The sequence below is a fragment of the Ursus maritimus genome, unplaced genomic scaffold (assembly GCF_017311325.1).
Source record: "Ursus maritimus isolate PB19 unplaced genomic scaffold, ASM1731132v1 scaffold_16, whole genome shotgun sequence".
NCBI lineage: Eukaryota > Metazoa > Chordata > Mammalia > Carnivora > Ursidae > Ursus > Ursus maritimus.
The window spans coordinates 42,500,743-42,521,884 of record NW_024424008.1 but is presented as its reverse complement, the minus strand read 5'-3'; the positions used below and the strand labels follow the sequence as shown (position 1 = coordinate 42,521,884).

The following is a 21,142-nucleotide window of genomic DNA, read 5'->3' as shown; positions in this document are numbered from 1 at the left end:
GGTGACTCGTACCCTGTCCTTCCCCGGCAACTGCCCCACTCAAGGCCATGCTTCCTCCTGGGGGGTGGCCTCGTGTGAGGAAAGAAGGGCCTGACCATCTTGCCACATCAGGAGCAACTCTGAAGGGCCATCCCAGCTCCCAAGAGCCTTGTGGGACCCGATGAAGTGATAACGGGATCGGCTTCTCTCTGCTCAATCCCACTGTTCTCATGTGCTTACGGGGATGTCTTGCTGTTAGAGTCTGGCCCGTGGGTGAATGCAGACAAGCGAGCAGGCAACTGTCATGGTGGACGGAGCTAGGAGTAGGGTGCAGGGTGCTGTGGAAGTACGTAGGAGGTGCCCCTAATCCAGACTTGGGGGTCAAGGAGGCTTCCCAGGAGAGAGATTCTGAACTGAGATCCAACATGGAGCATGGCCAGGGTGGGGAAAATTATTTTGAACCTCCAGCCAGTCCTAAATGGAAGAGGAAAGACCCAGGCTCTTTATTGTGAGCCCAAGAGGTTCTCAGGGGAGTGGCCCCCTCCCGCCTGGGCTCCTCCGGGCCTCCCGGGTCTCTGCCCAAAGCCAGTGTGGACAGGGCCCCTTGTTTGCAATTGCCAACACCACCAGCTCCTCCAAGTGCCCCAGGACAGGGAGAAGGCTTACTTTTCGAGGATTTAGTTTTCCTATCCCCAACCCCCACCCCATCCTAAGTGAGGCTGAGCCTCAGAGATTAAAAACTCATTCCCTTACAGGAAATGAAGAGCTGTTGCCAGGACCGCCCAGCCGAGAAAATATGAACAAGATGCTTCATGCCGCCGATGAACTCCCAACACTGACAGCTCCGGGGAAGGCAGGGAGATGGGCCACTGTCCCAGGCACTCCCATATTTGTTCTCAGCTGGGCTTCAACCCTGAGTGTGGGAAGTCCCTGGCTGTGGTTGCTAGAATATCCTGGCTCCCATGGCTATAAATTGCCCCATTCACGAGGCAGAACAGCACGGGAGTGATATGGAGAGGGCACTGGGTTCTAGACCAGACTTGCCACCAATTGGCTGTACAACCTTGAATGAGTACGTTCAGCTCTCCTATCTAATAAGATTGTTGGGTTTCTGGATTTCTAAGATTTCTTCCTTCCAATTCGAATTTTTGAGGAAGGGAATGGAAAAGTTTACCAATATGAACAGAATCTCACAGCCCAACAGCTGAGATTTCCAATCCCCCAGTCCGATTTATACTTCTCTTCTTCCAAGGAGTACGGAGGAGCCCAGGAAATCAGTGAAATGTTTCTTTAAAACTATCTGATGTTTCCCTCAGGCCTTCGGGTCAAGGTGAAGACTCGTGAAAGCTTTAGACAGACAAGGCAGATTTTTCCTTGCAGTTTGGATGCCTCTCGGGTAGCCTCCCATCTGGATTCTCTTGCCCAGACTCCTCCCTCTACATTCTCAGCACCACGGGTCCTCTTCAAAGGTCCAACATTGCTCGCACCCTTTGTGCCGGATGTCCTAGAATTTAGGTAATAGATGTCCTTGATGGTGTCTGGCTCTTCTTTGTCAGGAATTGGACCAAGTAAGTCAGCAAACACTTATCGAGTGAATACCAACTGTATCTACATGCTAGAGACAGTGGGGCTAGCAAAAAATATGAACAGTCCCTCCTGTGAGTGGGGACATAGATAATTGGGGGATGTGTGTTCTCTTGTCCTTTACTGTCTCCCCACTGCCAATTGTCAATTCCTAGGTGTTACGCCCCATGCTAGGGGTGTCCAGATGACCACATTTTCCAGGACAGTTGAGAAGTTCAGCTAGGACCAGCCTCCCTCAGACAGGTACTCCCAGGCTAAGATGTATACTTCTGCAGATGATAACAGGCAGCCATTATAGTCATTAGAATCTGAGAATATACTCCATTGTCTGGGAAGAAAATCCTTTTTGACAGAATGACACAGCATCAGGAAGGACTTAGAAGAGAGATGTATTACTTATCTACTGCTGTATAACAAATTAATACAACCTTAGTGGTTTAAAGCAACAAACATTTATTATCTCATGGTTGCTGTGGGTCAGGAATTTAGGCAGAGCTTAGTTGGGTCCTCTGGTTCAGGGTTTCTCACAAAGCTGCAATCAAGTTGTTGGTCTGGGTTAGGGTCTCATCTGAAGCTCCACTGGGGAAGGATTCACTTCTGAAAACAATTGTTGGCAGGGTTCAGTTCCTTGCAGGCTGTGGGTCAGAGGCAGCCCTCAGTTCTGTGTCATGTGAGTCTCCTCAAAATGGCTGCTGGCATCCATGCAAGCCAAGAAGGCAGTAGAGGGAAGCTAGCAAGAGGGAAGTTATATTCTATGTAATGTAAGCAGGGAAGTGACATCCCATCACCTTTGCTTTCTTTTTGCTAGAAGTTAAGTCACAGTTTCCACCCACACTCAAGGGGAGGGGACTACACAAGGAGGTGGATACCAAAAGACAGAGATCATTGGGAGTCATCTTCAGATCTGCCCATCACAAGAGAAGAGGCAGAAAGAGAACACCACCCACTGAGCCTTCTGCAGAATCAGCCCTGGCAAGCAACGTGAGAACAAGTGTCAGAGCAGGATCAGCTTACTCCAAAAGGTGGATATGCCAGACATGAGGGCTAGACTGGTGGCATCTCAGGACGAAGTGGCACCACACCCCACACACTGATGGTAGGCAGAGCTAGCATTGGTAGAGGCATGACCAGAGGCAGGCAGGCAGCGGGTGATTGTGTGCTTTCTTTCTTTCCTGAAAGAAAGGGCAGGATTTAGTCACCATTCCAAGCAAACATAGGAAGCTATCACATAAAAATTCAAGAAGGAATGTTGCACACACCCCCACCCCAACCAGGTCATTCATTGCCTTTTTCTGGGAAGAGCCCTCCTGCCATCCCCCAACCAAGGAATCAGCTCCACTTACAGCCACTACAGAGTTGAGATCAGAAACTATCTTGTGGGGTACAGGCAGGGGGTTCTAGGCATAACTGGCTTTTTCCCCAGAATTCAGGGTGTCCTTCAGAAACACCCTCATTCCTTGCCTTCAAGTTCCTCTCCCTAAGCAGCTTCAGTGATCACGAAGCTCTCCCCTCTCATGAATACAGCATGAAGCTGTGGTTGAAACTCACAGGTTCAGGAGCTCACAAATGTTAGCAAGTGTTAAGACGGGCTTCCCTCTGTCCTCTAAGTAGGGCAACTACTTAGTAAATGTGGCTTAGGCTGCCTTGGACCAGAAGAGGGCTGAAATTCACAGGGAGACACCATATGGGCTACTTGCAGCCCTTCCCAAGTTCCATCTTGACCTAGAGGCCACCATAGAGGCCAAGTTCAGCTAAGACTACAACTAATCACTTGCCCTTCATCTTTAGAAGGGTCTTGAAGGGATATCATACCTGCTTTGGCAGGATTGTTAAGGGGCAATGCCACCTAGGAGAGAAGAATCAGCTCTTTACTTTGAAAGAAGATCCCTTCCCAAAGATGAGCTCTTCCCTTCCTTCCCATCTCCTCTGAGTTCTCAGTCCAGCCCCCACCTTGTCCTCCTCCATATTCCAAGCCTGAGTGTGGAGCGGCCTACTGGATCAGCCAGACAAGTAATAATCATTGCATCAGAGACAGATGGGTGGTCACAAGAAAGTCCCCCAGAAGAGTTATCCAGACAGATAAAGATCAGAAAACTAGAAAATAATAATACTACCCAGCATTGATTGAAACATTTACTTTATTCAAGGTATGATCCAAGTGCTTTATAGACCCTTTTGTTAATCCTCACAACTAGCAGTGAAGAAGTTAATCACATTATCTTCATTTTACAGATCAGGAAACTGAGACTCAGGGAGATTAAGGGGCTTGGCCAAGGCCCATAGCTAATAGAAAGGTGGTGAGGGGTGCCTGGGTGGCTCAGTCATTAGGCGTCTGCCTTCGGCTCAGGGCGTGGTCCCAGGGTCCTCCCAGCAGAGCAGGGAGCCTGCTTCTTCCTCTCCCACTCCCCCTGCTTGTGTTCCCTCTCTCACTGGCTGTCTTTCTCTCTCTCTGTCAAATAAATAAATAAAATCTAAGAAAGAAAGAAAGAAAGAAAGAAAGAAAGAAAGAAAGAAAGAAAGAAAGAAAAAGAAAGATGGTGAGACCAGTACTGGACCCAGTGTCCATTTTCAACCTTTCATCTCTGTACAGACCTCCTCAGACAGAGACAGGGGAGTTCCAGATCCCTTTCTTAGAGACAAGCAAGGAACCTGGCAGGCATCCTTGTATCTCCCCTTCTCAATCCACCACAAGTCCAGAGGTCCAGAGGGTTTCAGCTCCCCCGCTATACTGTAAGCTGTATTTGAACAATTCACAGCAAGTGATGAAAATAATCTTATTAATTGACTGATGGAAGTGGGTGAAGGGGAGGAGGAATAAGAGAAGGTAGATAGAGGAATCTTTGCCCAAAGAATCCCCAGGACTCACCTCCAGACTTCATAAACCAGATGCCTCTGCCTGAGCTGTTTACCTCTCCTTGCCTCTCTGAACTAAGTCAACCCTCTTGTTCATAAAAGAGTTGTTTCAGCGCACTGATGGTCCCCCTGAGCCCAGAACAATCCCAACACATTGGAGAAGCTTAAAAAAAAAAAAAAAAAAAAAGCAAAAGATTGCCTGATCTCATGCTTCACTATTCAAGACAACATAAAAGGACATTCTATTGTTGAGAGGGGGGTACAAAGGAATTAAAAGTGGAAGGGACCGGGTTTCCAAGGATATGAACATAAAATCCCAAGGAGTGGATGTGACAGAGAAAGCAGAGATCTTTCCATTTCATCAAACACAGGGTTCTGCACCTGATAATAAGTGCTCATAAAATGTGTTCCACATCTTACTCTATCATCTGGTTTACTCCTTACAGCATATTCTTTGAGACAGGAGTTGGAGAGATGCTCACCTTACAAATTTTTAGAAAGGAGAGAACTAGGACTCTGAGACTTGGGTGACCTGGCCAAGGTCACATGCTAATCAATGACTCCACATTCCTTGCTCAGGAGTGGGGGACATGGGCAGAGGAGAGGAAACGGGAGACATAGAGAGGAAGGGAGCATTTCAGCAAATAGTGCTGGGACAGCTGGATGTCCACACATGAAGGAATGAAGTTGGATCTCTACCTCACACCATATACAAAAATTAATTCAAAAAGGATCAAAGACCTAGCTCTTTTTTTTTAAGATTTTATTTATTTATTTATTTATTTATTTATTTATTTACTTGAGAGAGAGTGAGCTAGAGAANAGAGAGAGAGAGAGAGCATGAGCGGGGTGAGGGGCAGACAGAGAAGCAAACTCCCCGCTGAGCAGGGAGCCCAATGCAGCGCTCAGTCCCAGGACCCTGAGATCATGACCTGAGCCAAAGGCAGATGCTTAACAGGGTGAACCACAGGGGGGGCCCCAAAATGGATCAAGACTTAAATGTAAGAGTTAAAAATAGAAAACTCTTAGAAGAAAACATGGGCATAAATCTTTGTGATCTTGGGTTAGATAATTATTTCTTAGATATGACACCAAAAGCACAAGCAACAAAAAGGAAACTAGATAAATTGGGTGTCATCAAAATCAAAAACTTGCACTTCAAAGGACACTGTCAAGAAAGTGAAGACAACCCACAGAATGGGATAATATTTTTGCAAATCATTTATCTGATAAAGAACTTTCACATAAAAAAAATTTACAACTCAGTAATAAAATGACAATCCACTTAAAAAATGAGCAAAGGATTTGGACAGACATTTTTCCAAAGAGGACATACAGTGGCTAATAAGCACATGATAAGATTCTCAGCAGCAGTAGCACTCGTAAAAATTCACATCAAAACCACAATGAAATACGACTTCACATTCACTAGGCTATCTGGAATCAAAAAAGACCAATAATTACAAATGTTGCCAGGGATGTGGAGAAATTGAAACCCTCCTACACTCCTGGCGTATTATACAATGGTGCAACCTCTTTGNGAAAGAGTCTGGCAATTCCTCAAAGGTAACACATAGAGTTATCATGTGACCTGCAATTCCACTCCTAGATACAGACCCAAGAGAAATGGAGACGTATGTCCACCCAAAAACATTTACACAGATGTTCAAAGAGCCAGTATGCCTAAAAGTCAGAAAGTGGAAACAACACAAATGTCCATTCACCAATGAACGAATAAACAAATTTGGTATATCCATATAATGGAATATTATTCGGCAACAAAAGGAAATCAAGTATTATTACATGCTACAGCAGAATGAGCCTTGAAAACTTTATACTAAGTGACAGAAGTCAGTTAAAAAGGACCACATCCAGGGGCGCCTGGGTGGCACAGCGGTTAAGCGTCTGCCTTCGGCTCAGGGCGTGATCCTGGCGTTATGGGATCGAGCCCCACATCAGGCTCCTCTGCTATGAGCCTGCTTCTTCCTCTCCCACTCCCCCTGCTTGTGTTCCCTCTCTCGCTGGCTGTCTCTATCTCTGTCGAATAAATAAATAAAATCTTTAAAAAAAAAAAAAAGGACCACATCCTGTACAATTCCATTTATATGAATGGAGTTCATTGGTCCAAAATGGACCAATCTTTAGAAACAGAACATAGATTAAATTAGTGGTTGGGCTGGGTTGAAAGGGGGTTTTGAGGGTGATAACTTAGAGTTGAGGGCGTTCTTTTCGGAGTGTTGAAAATGTTCTAAAATTAATTGTGATGGTTGCACAATTCTGTGAATATACAAAAAGCCATTGAATTACACACTTTAATTGGGTGAATTTTATGGTATTATGAATGCTCAATAAAGCTCTGTGAGTGTGTGTTTAAGAGAAGAAGAGGGAAAAGGAAAGGGAGGGAGGGCAGGAGAGAGAAAGGGAGAAACTCATTTCCTAAGATAAGGTGGTGGTGTCGTGAATCCCCTGGAATTGCAAAAGAGTATGTGGGAAAGCATTTGTGCCTTTTCTGAGAAGGCCAGTGGCTTTCATCGGATTCTGCAAAGGGTCTGAACGGGGAGGGGGAGCAACTTCCCTGGCTGCCCCACATCTCTCCTGGGGGGGGCCATCCGTTTCTAGTCCAGTCTACTTGAGCCCTGCTGGGCGGTGTGGAGTCTGGTTAGCCACAGATCCCCAGAGCACGGGGCACCACAGCCTGGAGCCTGGCTTTGAGTCCTTCCCGCCCCTTCCCTTCTGGGACCCCTGCCCTGTCGTCGCCCCTCCCGCCAGGGCCAGCTTTGGGCTTCGTGGTTAAAGTTCCACATCCCGCAGCTGCCATTTGCTCCAGCCTTCAACTGGGAGTCAGAACTCCTGGCTTCCAGCACCCCAAACTCTGAAGGCAGAGTGACCCAAAAGTAGGGGGACCATAGTCCTGGTTTAAGCCTGTTGTCCTGGTGCAATTATTGAGCACCACCTTGCACTCGCAACAGTATCCTGGTTTCTTTTTTTTTTTTTTTAAGATTTTATTTATTTATTCGACAGAGATAGAGACAGCCAGCGAGAGAGGGAACACAAACAGGAGGAGTGGGAGAGGAAGAAGCAGGCTCATAGTGGAGGAGCCTGATGTGGGGCTCGATCCCATAACGCCGGGATCACGCCCGGAGCCAAAGGCAGACTCTTAACCGCTGTGCCACCCAGGCGCCCCAGTATCCTGGTTTCTAAGAGACATTTCATTGTCCCTTTACCTGAAGGGGGAATGGCTGTGGCTTACTGGGGGTGAGGAGCACCGCAGGGGCCCCCAGGCCATCCCCTGCCTTCAGGAAGGGTTCCTTCCTGTTCTGTTAACATCTCAGCAGGAGGGGATCCATCTACCCTTCCTGGCTGGGGCAGCCCCTCCAACAGTCATGGCCTCACCTCCCACATCAGCTCTCCTCAGCGGAGGGGGGCATCTCCACACAAACCTCTTTGCAGGCAGTGGTGACATTGCCTCTGGCCCCCGTGGAGCCTGCAGCCTCCTTGCTGGTCCCCAGATTGAAAAATGCCAACTGCCTGACATTGTCTTCCTCGGACCCTTCATCGGCTCCCAGCCTTCTCTGCTCCTGGAGATCACAGACCATGTCCTCTCTACTTGATATCGCTAGTGCCTGGCAAATGCAGGTGCTCCACAAATGATTATTTTCCATAAGTTTTTTTTTTTCTTTTAAAGATTTTATTTATTTATTTGAGAGAGAGACAGAGAGCACGAGCCGGGGAGCCGAGGGAGATGCAGGCTCCCCGTTGAGCAGGGAGCCCCATGCGGGACTCGATCCCAGGACCCCAGGATCACGAGCCAAGCTGGAGGCAGATGCCTAACGAACGGAGCCACCCAGGTGCCCTTGGAGAGTCATTTTTAAGTGAATGAAACCCTGGAGGAACTAAGCTAAAGCCACCAACCGATGCGTTGCACGTGGACTCCGCAGAGCCTGGGCCCCAGGAGTGGGCAGCTCTTGATAAGACCCTTTCCAGGGGTGCCTGGGTGGCTCAGTCATTAAGAGTCTGACTTCAGCTCAGGGCGTGATCCTGGTGTTCCGGGATCGAGCCCCACATCAGGCTCCTCCGCTGTGAGCCTGCTTCTTCCTCTCCCACTCCCCCTGCTTGTGTTCCCTCTCTCGCTGGCTCTCTCTCTCTGTCAAATAAATAAATAAATAATCTTAAAAAAAAAAAAAAAGACCCTTTCCAGAAGAGCGCTGAAGCTGGGGCGGGGGGCAGAAATCCCACTGAAACCGGTCTTCCTGGGTGTAGGCGGCAGGGCAGAGGCAAGGGGGCACTTCCCTCTCTTCCCATAGCCCACCCTTTCCATGCCCAGGACCCTTCCCCAGATCCTTTTCCTTTTTAACTACACCCGCTTTCCTGCTCCAAAGAGAAAGGAAAAGACTCTTTTGTCGTCTGAAGGGGCACCGAGCGAGGAAGGGCATGCTTTGTACTTTGTATTGAGAATCCTTACTTTTTTTAAATAGTATTTAGCACCCATTTGACAAGAACTTATTAAGCATTTTCTACAAACCATACTGGGCTAGGCACTGGGGACGCAGTCATGAATAAGACAGACAGACAGGTGTCTCTGCCTGGTGGGGCGACCTTTAACCATGAAGTCCAAAGCTGGCCCAGGGCTAGAGTTAGAATGCACTGAGACAATGATTTCTTGGTCCCTAGATACTGGATACGTCAATGTTAATGGCCACCTTTCCCTAGGCCCATAAGGACGGTGGGATAGTTTCTGTTTAAAAACAGAACTTTTGGAGTCAGACCCATTTTCACATCTCGGTTCTGTGTCCCATTGTTCAAGCTCTTTCATCTTCGCCCCGTTATTCACACTTCGTCGTGTGACATGCGGGTAATGCCTGCTATCTTGCAGGACCGTGTGGTGGGCCTAGTGGGTTAATGGCTGCAAGGCACTCACTCAGTAAGTGGAGCCGGTGGTAGTCTCTGAGAACAGGAGTTTCCTACCACCGGGGAGCCGAAGATTCTGCCTCCCGTTGACATTATCATGGGTTCCAAGGCCGTGTTTGCTAAACTTGGCTGTGTCTAAGAATCCCTGTGGGAGCTTTTTAAAAATACTCCCAACCCAGGGGCGCCTGGGTGGCACAGCGGTTGGGCGTCTGCCTTCGGCTCAGGGCGTGATCCCGGCGTTATGGGATCGAGCCCCACATCAGGCTCCTCTGCTATGAGCCTGCTTCTTCCTCTCCCACTCCCCCTGCTTGTGTTCCCTCTCCTGCTGGCTGTCTCTATCTCTGTCAAATAAATAAATAAAATCTTAAAAAAAAAAAAAATACTCCCAACCCAAACAGAAACTGCAGGCATGGGGCCTGGGAATGGGCATTTTTAGAACTCTCCAGGTTTGCCATGGACGCCCCTCAGGTCTAGCCTCCTGCTTCTATGTTCCGAAGCTCCCGTTGGGGTGAGCGAAGGCGCAGGGCTCCGGCGAACCCAGCCTGCACGCCTGACGCCAGCCCTGGGACTGAGCCTCCCCCGTCCAACCTTGCCCTCCCCGGGGAGGCTTGCGGTGGGTCCCTACCGAGCCAGGCGAGCCAGGCGTCTGCTCGTACAGCTCCCGTTGAAAGGCAAGACAGACAGGAGAGGTCAAAGTTCACCCAAGCGGCTCCGCCTTCTGTTTCATTTACAAGTGGCAGTCACCTCATTAAACCCCATCCCCCTCGCCCCACAGCCCACCCCACACTCCACCCCACCCTCCTCCCTTCGGCCCTGGCCAGGCGTCCACACAGACGTGTGGTTGAGAACGAGAGGTCCAGAGGCAGACAGGTGGCGTCCTGGAGATGCCCACACACACCCACTTGGGCAAGTCCGGGCCCCCAAACTAGCCCCATGCTAGTGGGGAGATTGTGGTCGCCACGTGTCAAACTCAGGCATTGTTAAAAGCGCCTTCGCAGCCGTGACACACCCGTAGTCAGTGCCGATGCCTCAGGCAGAGTCCTGAGGAGGAGGTGGGCGTAGGGAAGGAGGGTCGCACACCCGGGGCCAGATCTCGCAGTGGCCCCGCTTTGCTGTGTGCCCTGGGCTGACTTTCCTCCTCTCTGATCCTCAGTTCCTTCCTCTCTACACGGAGGGTTCCTGAGATGATTGGACAAGTTAGGCCGTAGGGCAGATCCCAGCCTCCCCCCGGCACTCTGCGGAGGCCCAGTAAACACTCTCTCCCGGCAGCCACGGAGGACACAGAGGCAGCTCCAGCCCGGTGAACGGTATGACAGGGTGGCGCAGGGCAGGACCCGGAAGACATGCAGAGGGTTGGCCGGTGTTTCCTGACACAGGGATGGTTGAGCCGAGGCCTGAAGTGAGGGGCTTCAGACAGGTCAAGGGGCCTCAGGGGCGCAGACAGCAGCCGAAGGGGGAGAGGCACGTGGGAGGCCCTGAGTCGGGGAGGGGCCTGGCCCATCTGAGGACCAGGGGAGAGACAGCGGGGTGCCCGTGAGCGAAGGGAACAAGGTAAGGGCCCACAGAGGCGAGCGGGACGCAGGCAGGTCTCCTCCAGGACATGGGAAATGTTCCAGACTATCTGAGAAAGAATGGAAGCTTCTGAGGAAGTGGGGTGATGACGAGGCTAGATGTATCCCATCCTTCTTTCCAGTCTTCCAGCCAGCGTGTGAGCCAGGGCGGGAACCCAGCTTTGAAGTCAGCCCTCCGGATCGTCCCGAGATCCCAGCCTACAGAACCCCCCCTCCCTGTTCCTCCCCCCACTCCCCCACAGCAGAGGACTTTCTCCCTGCAACCTCAGGACTCAGGACAGGGTTGAGGACAGCCTTTAGGTGGGGGGGGCGTCAGTATCTCCGCACAGGAGGGGTTCAGGGGAGGCAGCCCTCCTGGAAGGGAGGTTGAGGGACTGATCTGGAAACGCTTGCAGAGCAGCACGTTGGGACTTGGGTTGTTTATATGGGCATGGGAAGGCTGGAGATTATCAGGGGCTAAGGCCCCCCAGCCCCCAGCTCCGGGGTGCCAGGGAGAAGAGTGCCATTCATGCTGTGTTCTCTGGGAAGGGCTTCTCGGGTCTAGGACAGACGAGGTGAGGCAAGCGCCCCTGCCCCGGCTCCTGGGGAAACGGGAGGCTGGAGAGAGGGTGTGGACCAAGCTGCCACCCAGAGGAGGGAAGGGCATTAGCACAGAGGAAAGAGACCCGAGGAGGGAAAATGAGGAGCGGAAAGAGGCAGAGAGCGAGCAACAGGGGGGAAAGACCCAAGTCTGAAGAGAAAGAGGTACTGCAGAGAAAATAGCAGAGCATGGACACACACAAAGGCTGAAAGAGGGACAGAGGAAGAGAGGGGGATAAAGAGGGACCCCAGCAGAAGGACACCAGGGGCAGACCTGACTCTGCTATGAGAATTCTTGACCCGGATCCTGGGGGTCAGGATAGAGGGCTGTGCCCTTCAGTCAACGCCTTCCTCTCCCGCTTTCCCCACTGGAACCCTGGAGGCAGCTTCAAGACGCCCCCATCCTCCCTGTGAGTTTCCAGGTGCAGACGGAGACTCCCTGGGAAAGGCTGGCTGGGACGCTGGGTCTGTGAGCAGTGCACCCAAAGCCTACCTCAGGGAGCGGGGGAGGCTGTTTGTGGGGTACCAGGAACAAGAGCTCCTGGGAGGTACAAGAAGGACCCTAAGAGCTGCCAAACAGACACTTCCAGGCTCCTTCCAGGCCCACCTGGGACACAGCAGGGCTGATTAGTGTCCTCTGATCCAAGAAGAGCCATGTCCTCAGTCACGAGCTGAGAGCATCACCAAGGGACCTCAACATCCCCCCTTCTCCCCCACCGTCTCCCACATGCTGACCCACAGCAGCCCCTGCCCACCACAAGGGGCCTCCCTGGCCCCTGGCCCCTTGGCACCCCATCTACAGGTTGGGGTCGAAGCTCCGGGACCCAGCCTACCAGGCCCTCACTTCCTCCCCAGCCCTGCCCCATCCTGCCCCAGGCTCCGCACTCGGGCTACACCAAACTGCTTGAAGACCCAGCCCTAAACCTGCCCTTTTTCCTCCGGAAGACCTTCCCCCCTGCACCGGCAACCCTGCCACCCAGACTGCACCCGCACTTCCAAGCGGTCTCACAACACCCCGTCTGCATCGCCCACAGCGTCTGAACTGTGGACTCAGGGCAGGGCTGTCGCATGGTGTGCACACCCCCCACGGCCCAGCAGAGCCCGGGCCTAGGAGGTGTCGGGTGGGTGGATGTGGGGAATGACTGATTGTAAGCCACAGCTCACCAGTCGCCCTGGGAACTGGTTCCCACTGCATCTTCGGCTTCCCAGCCAGACGGCCGTATCTCACTCTCCTCATGCCTCTGTCCGGCTTCAGACACTTGTGGACAGGAAGGGGAGTGGTCCCCGGGACCCGCCTGCATTCAGGGCATTCACCCAGAGCTCATGGGCTCCAGGGAGGTTCCAGGTCCACCCAGGGCCTCACCCCTTTCCAGGAACTGCAAGGTCAGAGATGCTCCCTCCCCTTCCCAGCACCCCAAACCCTGGCCTGGAGCCCCTCCAGGCTGATCTCGGGGCAGGCCAGAGGAAAGGGTGGAATTGCAGAGCTGGTAATGAGGGCACGTGTCCATGGAAAATACCGAGGCGGTGTGCAGGCAGAGAGGCACATGGCCTGCTGAGATAGTGCCCACATTCTCCCCGAACGCCAGCACGTCAGGAGACACACTGTCTGTAGCTGCTGCCCGGGGAGGTGGCCCGCCGTGCCTGGCCCCTGGCTACCGTTATCTGGCCTGGTGCCTTTGGAATGAGCGGGGCTGAGGCCCAGGGCCTAGAACCTCGGTCCCCAGGCTTTCCCCCACAGAAACTCAAGCTCAGTAAGGGCTCTGCTTGATTAGCGTGTCGGGCCATAGGGCCCAGGGAGGACTTGGGGACCTGGGCAGTCTGGCCTGAGGTTTTTCTGCCCCTCTCTGGCTGGTGCTCAGCTCCCACAGAGGCTCAGGCTCCTCCCAGAACAGGACCATGCGGAGTTCTGGGGGTCACCCAGCTATCCATCCACAAGGACACCTCCCATCAGTTCACACAGTTCCCAACTGCCCTCTAGCATTTGGCAGGCTGGCTGGCATCTGCCCAGTGAGAAACCGAGAGAGGAGGACAGACGCTGGACCAATGCCAATATCGTCGCTGTCACCAGCTTCACCGTGAAGCTCGTTCCTGTCCTCATCCCCACTGGGACAAGCTCTCCAGAGAAGCTCAGTGCCCGGCCCCCAGCAGGTGCCAGGCAGGGGTGGGGGAGAGACACAGTGTGCCAAGTCCAGGTATGGGGAGACAGGGCAGGACAGAGCCCTTCGACAGGAAGCAGCCCGTGACCAGCACGGGGCAGGTGCCTACAAAGTTTGCTGTGTCCCTACCTGCCCTCCTCCCCCCAGCAGGCCCTGGACCCTACTCTTCCAGACCTATCTTTCCCAGGTGTCCTGAGCCGCCTTGTCAGCAGTTGCTGGGACAGGATACCAGCACTGACAGCTCTTGTCACAGCCCCCCAGGCCTTCTTCATGCTGCAGAGGTGAGGACAGCTTAATTTCCTGACCCAGACACAGGGTGGCTTGCCAATAGATGTGGGGCCACCGCTGACCCCCCTGCCCTCCCTCCCTAAATGGTGGGCACAGGGACAAAGCCTCTGGTGTCCCGCATGCCCCAGGTCTCCCCCCTCTGCTCTCTCTCCTCCTCTGCCTCCCCTTACCGTCTCCCTGCAGCAAATAGCAGACATTGGTGGCAGCTAAATTGCCCAGGGATGAGTGATGTTGGGGGCTGTGCTCAGGAGGACTGGGGTAGGGGGTGAAAGCTCAGACAGAGCAACCTCACTCCTCCCATCCCCCGATTTTGGGACAGGGAAAGGATGTGGGGGTTCCCTTAGCCCTGGTATGCTGGGTTTCTGACCCTCAGGTCAGGAACCAAAGAGCCCTGGCTTCACGTGAGCACCTTCAAACGACCCCACACTCCTCGGGGACCTCAGGCCCTTCAGATGCTGCAGAGGCCCTGTTCTCCCACACACCTGCACACTTCCGGCCAGGGGGTCTGGTGGGTTATCTGCCGTGTTCTTCCCTCCCTGCCTTCTGGTCTCTAGCTCCATTTTCGGTGGACAACCTCATCTGGGGAACACCTGCGTTCTGCCCCATCCTCAGGGTGATCTCCTGAGCTGCCATGGAGTCTCCCCACATGGGCTCCTGGGGCTCTGACCACTCAGGCGTTGCCTGGTAGCTCCCCGGTCAAGGCCTCCACACGTCCAGCTTGGACCTCCAATCTCTCTCCGCAGGGGGGAGGGCCCACCTCCTGCTCCCTTGCTACTTCTCTCCCAACTGGAGTAAGGATACCATAGTTGGAGCTGTTCTCACCCCACCCCCGGGGACTTTAGGAAAACCTACCCCGGGCCCAAAGAACCTAACATGAGACCTGCGTCCTCTCTAGAAACCTCATTGGAAATCTAAGACCGCCTCTGAAGTCGGGCAACAATGGTGGGTAAGAAGGTGGGCTCAAATCTCAGCTCCTCACTTCTGGGCCCCGGGCAAGCGGCTTCCCGTGATTTCCTGGTCTCTAAAACACCTACTGAGGGGAACGGTTCTGAGGCTTTAAGAAGGTCACACAGAATACACAGCACGGTTGCCTGGTGCCCTGTAAGGCCTCAGGATAAGCGAGTGACTGGGGCTGTAATGGGAATGGCTGATCACTCACCACCCAACATAGCGGCAGATGCCCCCACCCTTCCAGAAGGCTCTGCCTCCAATGCCAGGCAAGACTCCTAAGTTGGATCCAAATATTGAGTTTCTACTCTGCCCTCCCAGAGACACAGAGATTCTCAGGCAGGAACTGTGTGGGGCAAGGGGACAGGGTGTTATTTCTTCTCCCAAATCAGACTTGGGTTCCTGCAACTAGGAGGGGTCTCAGAGATTGTCTTAGTTAGAGACTGAGAGTATAGGCTTTGTCTCATCCTGCCCATTTTACAGGTGAAGACACTGAGCCCAGAGAGAATGTGACACAGCTAAGCACACAGCTTGCTCTCTTCTTGGGGTGGCATCCATCCCCGGGGGAGGGGGGGGTCTGGGAAGGGACTTCTCTGTCGGTGTCTAGGACACCTGATCCCTGGGGATATTCCAGGGATAGATTCCTCATGAGGCTATTAGTGGGGGCTTTATTTATCTTTTCAAGATTTTATTTATTTGAAAGAGATCACAAGTAGGGGGGGAAGGGTAGAGGGAGAAGCAGACCCCCTGCTGAGCAGGGAGCCCAACGCAGGGCTCGATCCCAGGACCCAGAGATTATGACCTGAGATGAAGACAGACGCTTAACTGAGCCACCCAGGCGTCCCTCCTGGGGGCTTTAAATAACCTAATATAAGTAAGAGGTTCCGGGTGGGCATCAAGCATTGAATGTTGCTGTTACTGTTACAAGTAGGTTTCTGAAACTCCCAATAGGAGAAAGGAAAGAAGGATAAGCCTTGGGTTTGATCAGAGCCCATCTGTCTTGCTTTTTTTCCCTCTTTGGCTTTTCTTCCCCAGGCCAGAGAAGTGGGGGAATAGGGGAAATCTGGTTTATAACTCGAGGGGAAAAAAAAAAAAAAAGACACAGGGAAACTTCTGGAAAATTCTGTAACTTTAGACAGGAAAAAGGCCAGACTCCAGGGCTGGGCCAGGATGAGCTGGCAGCTTTTCAGGCCTGCCTGGAGGAGGCCCTGGTGTGTGTGTGTGTGTGTGTGTGTGTGTGTGTGTGTGTGTGTGTGTGTGTCTGTGTGTGTGTCTGTGCACGCACATACACGCACAACTAGGAGGCCTGCAAGGAGCTCAAGGGGGCCAATGGCTCTCTCCTCCTGCCTGTCCTTCCGTCTTCCTCCTCCTTCCTCCTTCCCTGTTCCTCTTCTCTCTCTTTGGGTCAGGAGCCGGTGAGCCCCCTGCGGTGTATGCCTGGAAGACCAGGCCTGGCAGCGCCCGCTGGGAATATAGTGACAGGTAGAGCCCCTCCGGACCCTGGGACCCCGGACACTCAGGGAAATGCTCTTCTCTGACTTTCCTGCCTGAGGTCATTACCACATGCCCCATAGAATCAACTACAAACCAAGTAGGTGGGTTTAGCCCCCATCCCAGGTGCCCTGCAGTCCCCCTGTGCTCCCCAGAGAGGGCATGTGAGCCGGCCCAGGGCACACTGTGAAAGGAAGGCCAAGGGCCCCATGCAGGACGCAGGTTTGGGACAAGGAGCGTGGAGTAGCCCAGAGGCTTGGGCAGAGACCTGGCCCCACACAAGGGAGAGATGAAAGGGGTGACAAGACAAGCTGGCGTCTTCCCGGGGAAGCCTGAGATGGGAGAAGAGATTGTCCCCAGCAGGCCTCTCCCAGCCCTCACCTCCTGCTCCCTGCCTGACCTCGTGGCTCACATCAAAGTGGGACCTCTTCGCCTTGCTCTCCTGCCTGAATGGGTCCTGGGAGCTGCTGATGGACAGGCAGTCGTCGCTTCCAGAGGGCTGAAGGAAGGCTTGGTGTGCACAGCCTCCGCGGTCAGAGCTGGCTTTTGCTGGCTCTCTGCACAGGGAGGCTGCCGTCCCCACTGTCCCGTTGCCCACCCCCCACCCTCGCAGCTCTCCCTGGACAGTCTCTGCGGGGAAAAGGGGGTGTGCGGTCAGCTCTGATGCTGGGGTTCACAGGCCCACAGATGCAGGCGGGAGGCATAGGCGGGGCGAGGGACCCGGGGACTCCTAAATCAGGGTCAGGAAGGCAGTGGAGGAAGAAGGGGTGAGGCCCGTTCTGGAGGAGCTTATCACCCAGGAGGAACCGAGGAGGGAAGAGCTGCAACGTTAAGTCACTCACATGGCTGATGGTCTACAGCATGTCATTGTAACAGAGGCTGCTGAACTTGTTACCTTCCTTTTCCCTCCGTTATTTATCAAATAACATTTCATCAGCCTGTTTTTATTAGTCAGAATCATACATAACTATCAATCAATGCTTCTGATCCACAAAGAGATTGCAACTGTTTACTACACTGAGCCAGAAAAAAATCAGCCAAGACCTAAGAACTAAGCTAAGAACTGAGCGAGCTAAGCCGTGCAGCCACGGGGTGGGTAAATGCGTACTTCCAATAGGTGTTTCAGTAGTTGAGAACAGCTTGACTGTATGTTCCACATTTCTGTAATGAACCTGTAGTGCTTTTATAACTGTTTATGAATCAAATTCTATTTCCAGTTCACCAGGGGAGCCCAAACCATGGTCTCCCTCTACTTACCTCTCTCCACTAGAGAACAGAAGACTCCAGATTTTCTACTTAAAAAAAAGTAGGGGACCGAGATTTACAAGGTTAGGGTAACCAAAGCCAGGGTTATCAGAAGGTTGGAAAAAGACAGCAAAAGACTTCTGGAGGATACTTGATCCTTGATTTAAAACCTGTTTCCACTTTTAGAGGAGCTCAGAGGGAGAGGAATAAAATCTGGGAGACTTCTGCCACCTGGTGGCCAAATCAGAAACTGCAGTTATTTCACTCAACATTAATATTGTAATAAAACTAAATTATAACCTGTGAAATTATCTATATTTGACCTAGCACGACTTCTAAAATAGAAATTTTTAGTTTCATGGGGGAAAGAATAATCTTTTCAACAAATGGTGCTGGGGCAACTGGCTGCCCCCATGCAGATTGGACACTTTTTTAATATCATATACAAAAATTAACTTAAAATGGATCATAGACCTAAATTCTAGAGTTAGGGGCACCTGGGTGGCACAGCGGTTAAACGTCTGCCTTCAGCTCAGGGCGTGATCCCTGCGTTATGGGATCCAGCCCCACATCAGGTTCCTCCGCTATGAGCCTGCTTCTTCCTCTCCCACTCCCCCTGCTGTGTTCCCTCTCTCACTGGCTGTCTCTATCTCTGTCAAATAAATAAATAAATGATCTTTAAGAAAAAATAAATAAATAAATGCTAGAGTTAAACGAGAAAACTCTTAGAAGAAAATATTGGAGGAAATTTCCATGACTTTGGACTAGATCATGTTTTCTTATACATAAAACTGAAAGCACACCTGACAAAAGGAAAAATGAATTGGATTACATCAAAAAAACTTCTGTGCTGCTGAAATTGAATCAAGAAAATAGAAAGACAACAGAAGGCAAGATGATACTTACAGTAATATATCTGATCAGGGACTGCTATCAAGAATATATAAAGGGGGGGGCGCCTGGGTGGCGCAGTCGTTAAGCGTCTGCCTTCGGCTCAGGGCATGATCCCGGCGTTCTGGGATCGAGCCCCATGTCAGGCTTCTCCGCTGGAGGCCTGCTTCTTCCTCTCCCACTCCCCCTGCTTGTGTTCCCTCTCTCGCTGGCTGTCTCTCTCTCTGTCAAATAAATAAAATAAAATCTTTTTTTAAAAAAAAAAGAATATATAAAGAACTCTTACAATTTAATAAAAAAGGACACATAACCCAATTTTAAAATGGACAACATGTTTGAATAGGTATTTCTTCAAAAAATGTATATAAATGGCTAATAAACACATGAAAAGATGCTCGGTATCATTAGCCATCAGCAAAATGCAAATCAAAACCACGATGATAAAGCCAACATATGGAAACAACCTAAGTGTCTATCGATAGATGAATGGATACAGAAAATGTACCATATACAGACAGTGGAATATCACCCAGTCTTTAAAAAAAAAGAGAAAAATGTTGCCTTTTGCAACAACACGGATGGATGTTCAGGGTATTATGCTAAGGAAATGAATCAGACAGAAAGAGGCAAACACTGCCTCTCACTCACATGTGGACTCCAAAATAAAAAACAAAACAAAACAGCTCATAGATACAGACTGGCCAGGGTTGGGGGTGGGCAAGATAGGTGAAGGGGGCCAAAAGACACCAAACTTCCAGTGATAAAATAAATAAGGCCTGGAGATGTCATGTACAGCATGGTGACTGTAATGAATAAAACCACATATTTGAAAGTTGCTAAGAGAGTAGATCTTAGAAGTTCTCATCACAAAAAAATTTGTCACCGCATATGGTGATGGATATAGTGATCATTTTGCAATATATAGAAAAATTGGATCATTAAGTAATACACCTGAAAATAATATAATGTGATATTTCAATTTTTCTTCAATTTTATTTTTTTTAAGATTTTATTTATTTGCGAGAAAGAGCGCAAGCACAAGGAGGGGGAGGAGAAGAGGGAGCAGCACACTCCCCGCTGAGCAGGGAGCGCAATGCCGGGCTCCATCCCAGGACACCGAGATCATGACCTGAGCTTCCGAAGGCAGATGCTTAACTGGCTGAGCCCCCCAGGCGCCCCTCTACTTCAATTAAAAAAACAAAAACAAAAACAAACAAACATGAAATCGCTTCCCATCCACAAGGATGGTTATAATCAGAAAGCCAGGTAATAACAAGTGTTGGTGAGACCCTGGAACCCTCATACATTGTGGCCAGGAATGTAAAATGGTGCAATGGCTTTGTAACACAGTCTTGGCAGTTCCACCAGTATTAACCAGAGTTACCCACGACCCAGCAACTTCACTAGGTATGCACATACCTGCCAGGTATGTACCCAAGAAAAATGAAAATGTACATGAATGTTTCATAATAGCCAAAAAGTGAAAAAATCCTTAACTGATAAATGGATAGACAAAATTGGCATATTTATACCATGGAATATTACTCGGTACTAAAAAGAATGAAGTACTGATATATGTTATGACATAGACGAGCCCTGAGAACATTATGTTCAGTGGAAGAAGCCAGGCACAAAAGATCCTATGTCGCATGACTTTCTTTATAGGAAGTATCTAAAGTAGGCGAGTCTATAGAGACAGAAAACAGATTAGAGGTTGGCATGGCTGGGTATGAGTGGGAATGAGGAGTGACTGCTAAATGGGCATTAGATTTCTTTTTGTAAGCATGAAAATGTTCTAAAATTAGGTTAGGTGGTTGTCCGATTCTGTATACATAAAACCATTGAATTATACACTTTAAATGGATGAATATTACAGTATGTGAACTTTATCCCAAAAAAGATGTTTTTCAAGTGGCAAATTTAATCTGTTTCGACCTAGTATATTACATTAATTGGGTTCTTACAATATGTCAGAAACTATTCTGGGAATTTAATACAAATTCATTTAATCCTTGAAATAGCTGTCTAATAGAGGTACTCTTATTAAACCCATTTTGCAGGTGAGTGAATTGAGGTTCAGATAAGTCAAATAAGTTACCCACTGTCCTAGCAAATAAACAGCAGAGTCAGAATGTGAATCCAAAGCCCAGCTGGCTCCAGAGCCTGAGAACTAACCCCTACCCCGTGCTACGGCTACCTCTGGTCGGTAGTCACTTTTGGAGGGTTTACAAGTACAGGGCTTGGGGGCCAGAGACAGAAATTTGAAAGCCTTGGTGCCTGCCCACAAGAAGGTCATAGCCTGGGAGAAATCACATATAATTAGAGGACAGGATTAAGACAATCTGTGGTATGTGCTCAACGGTGAAGACCCGCACGAGCTCATGGTGCTTCGGGAATGCCGGGGTAATGGCCATCCTGTGGTCCTCCCTCTGGATGCATGAAAGTGTAACAGCACTTACGTAGGACTGGGAGGGCTACCCAGAAACCTGTTCCTTCCCCATTTATTGCCAACTGACCTCATCTAATCGGTTGTTCAAACAGACTTCCTGAGAGTCATCTTAGATCCAACCTCTACCCCATATTCGATCCGTTCTACCCGTTGGACTTCTGAGCTACATTTTAAACCTGTCTAGTCCACTCATCTCCAAA

The 21,142-nt window shown here is 50.6% G+C and overlaps 1 long non-coding RNA gene across 1 annotated transcript; it reads right to left on the bottom strand.

Annotated features, from left to right (window-relative positions):
* Positions 1 to 2,004: 2,004 nt before the first annotated feature.
* Positions 2,005 to 12,855, bottom strand: LOC103660648. Its single transcript, XR_567842.1, has 3 exons — positions 12,639 to 12,855; positions 2,578 to 2,735; positions 2,005 to 2,293 (listed from the first exon to the last, which is right to left on the bottom strand). It is a non-coding gene; the product is annotated as an uncharacterized LOC103660648 (long non-coding RNA).
* Between the last annotated feature and the right edge of the window lie 8,287 nt (positions 12,856 to 21,142).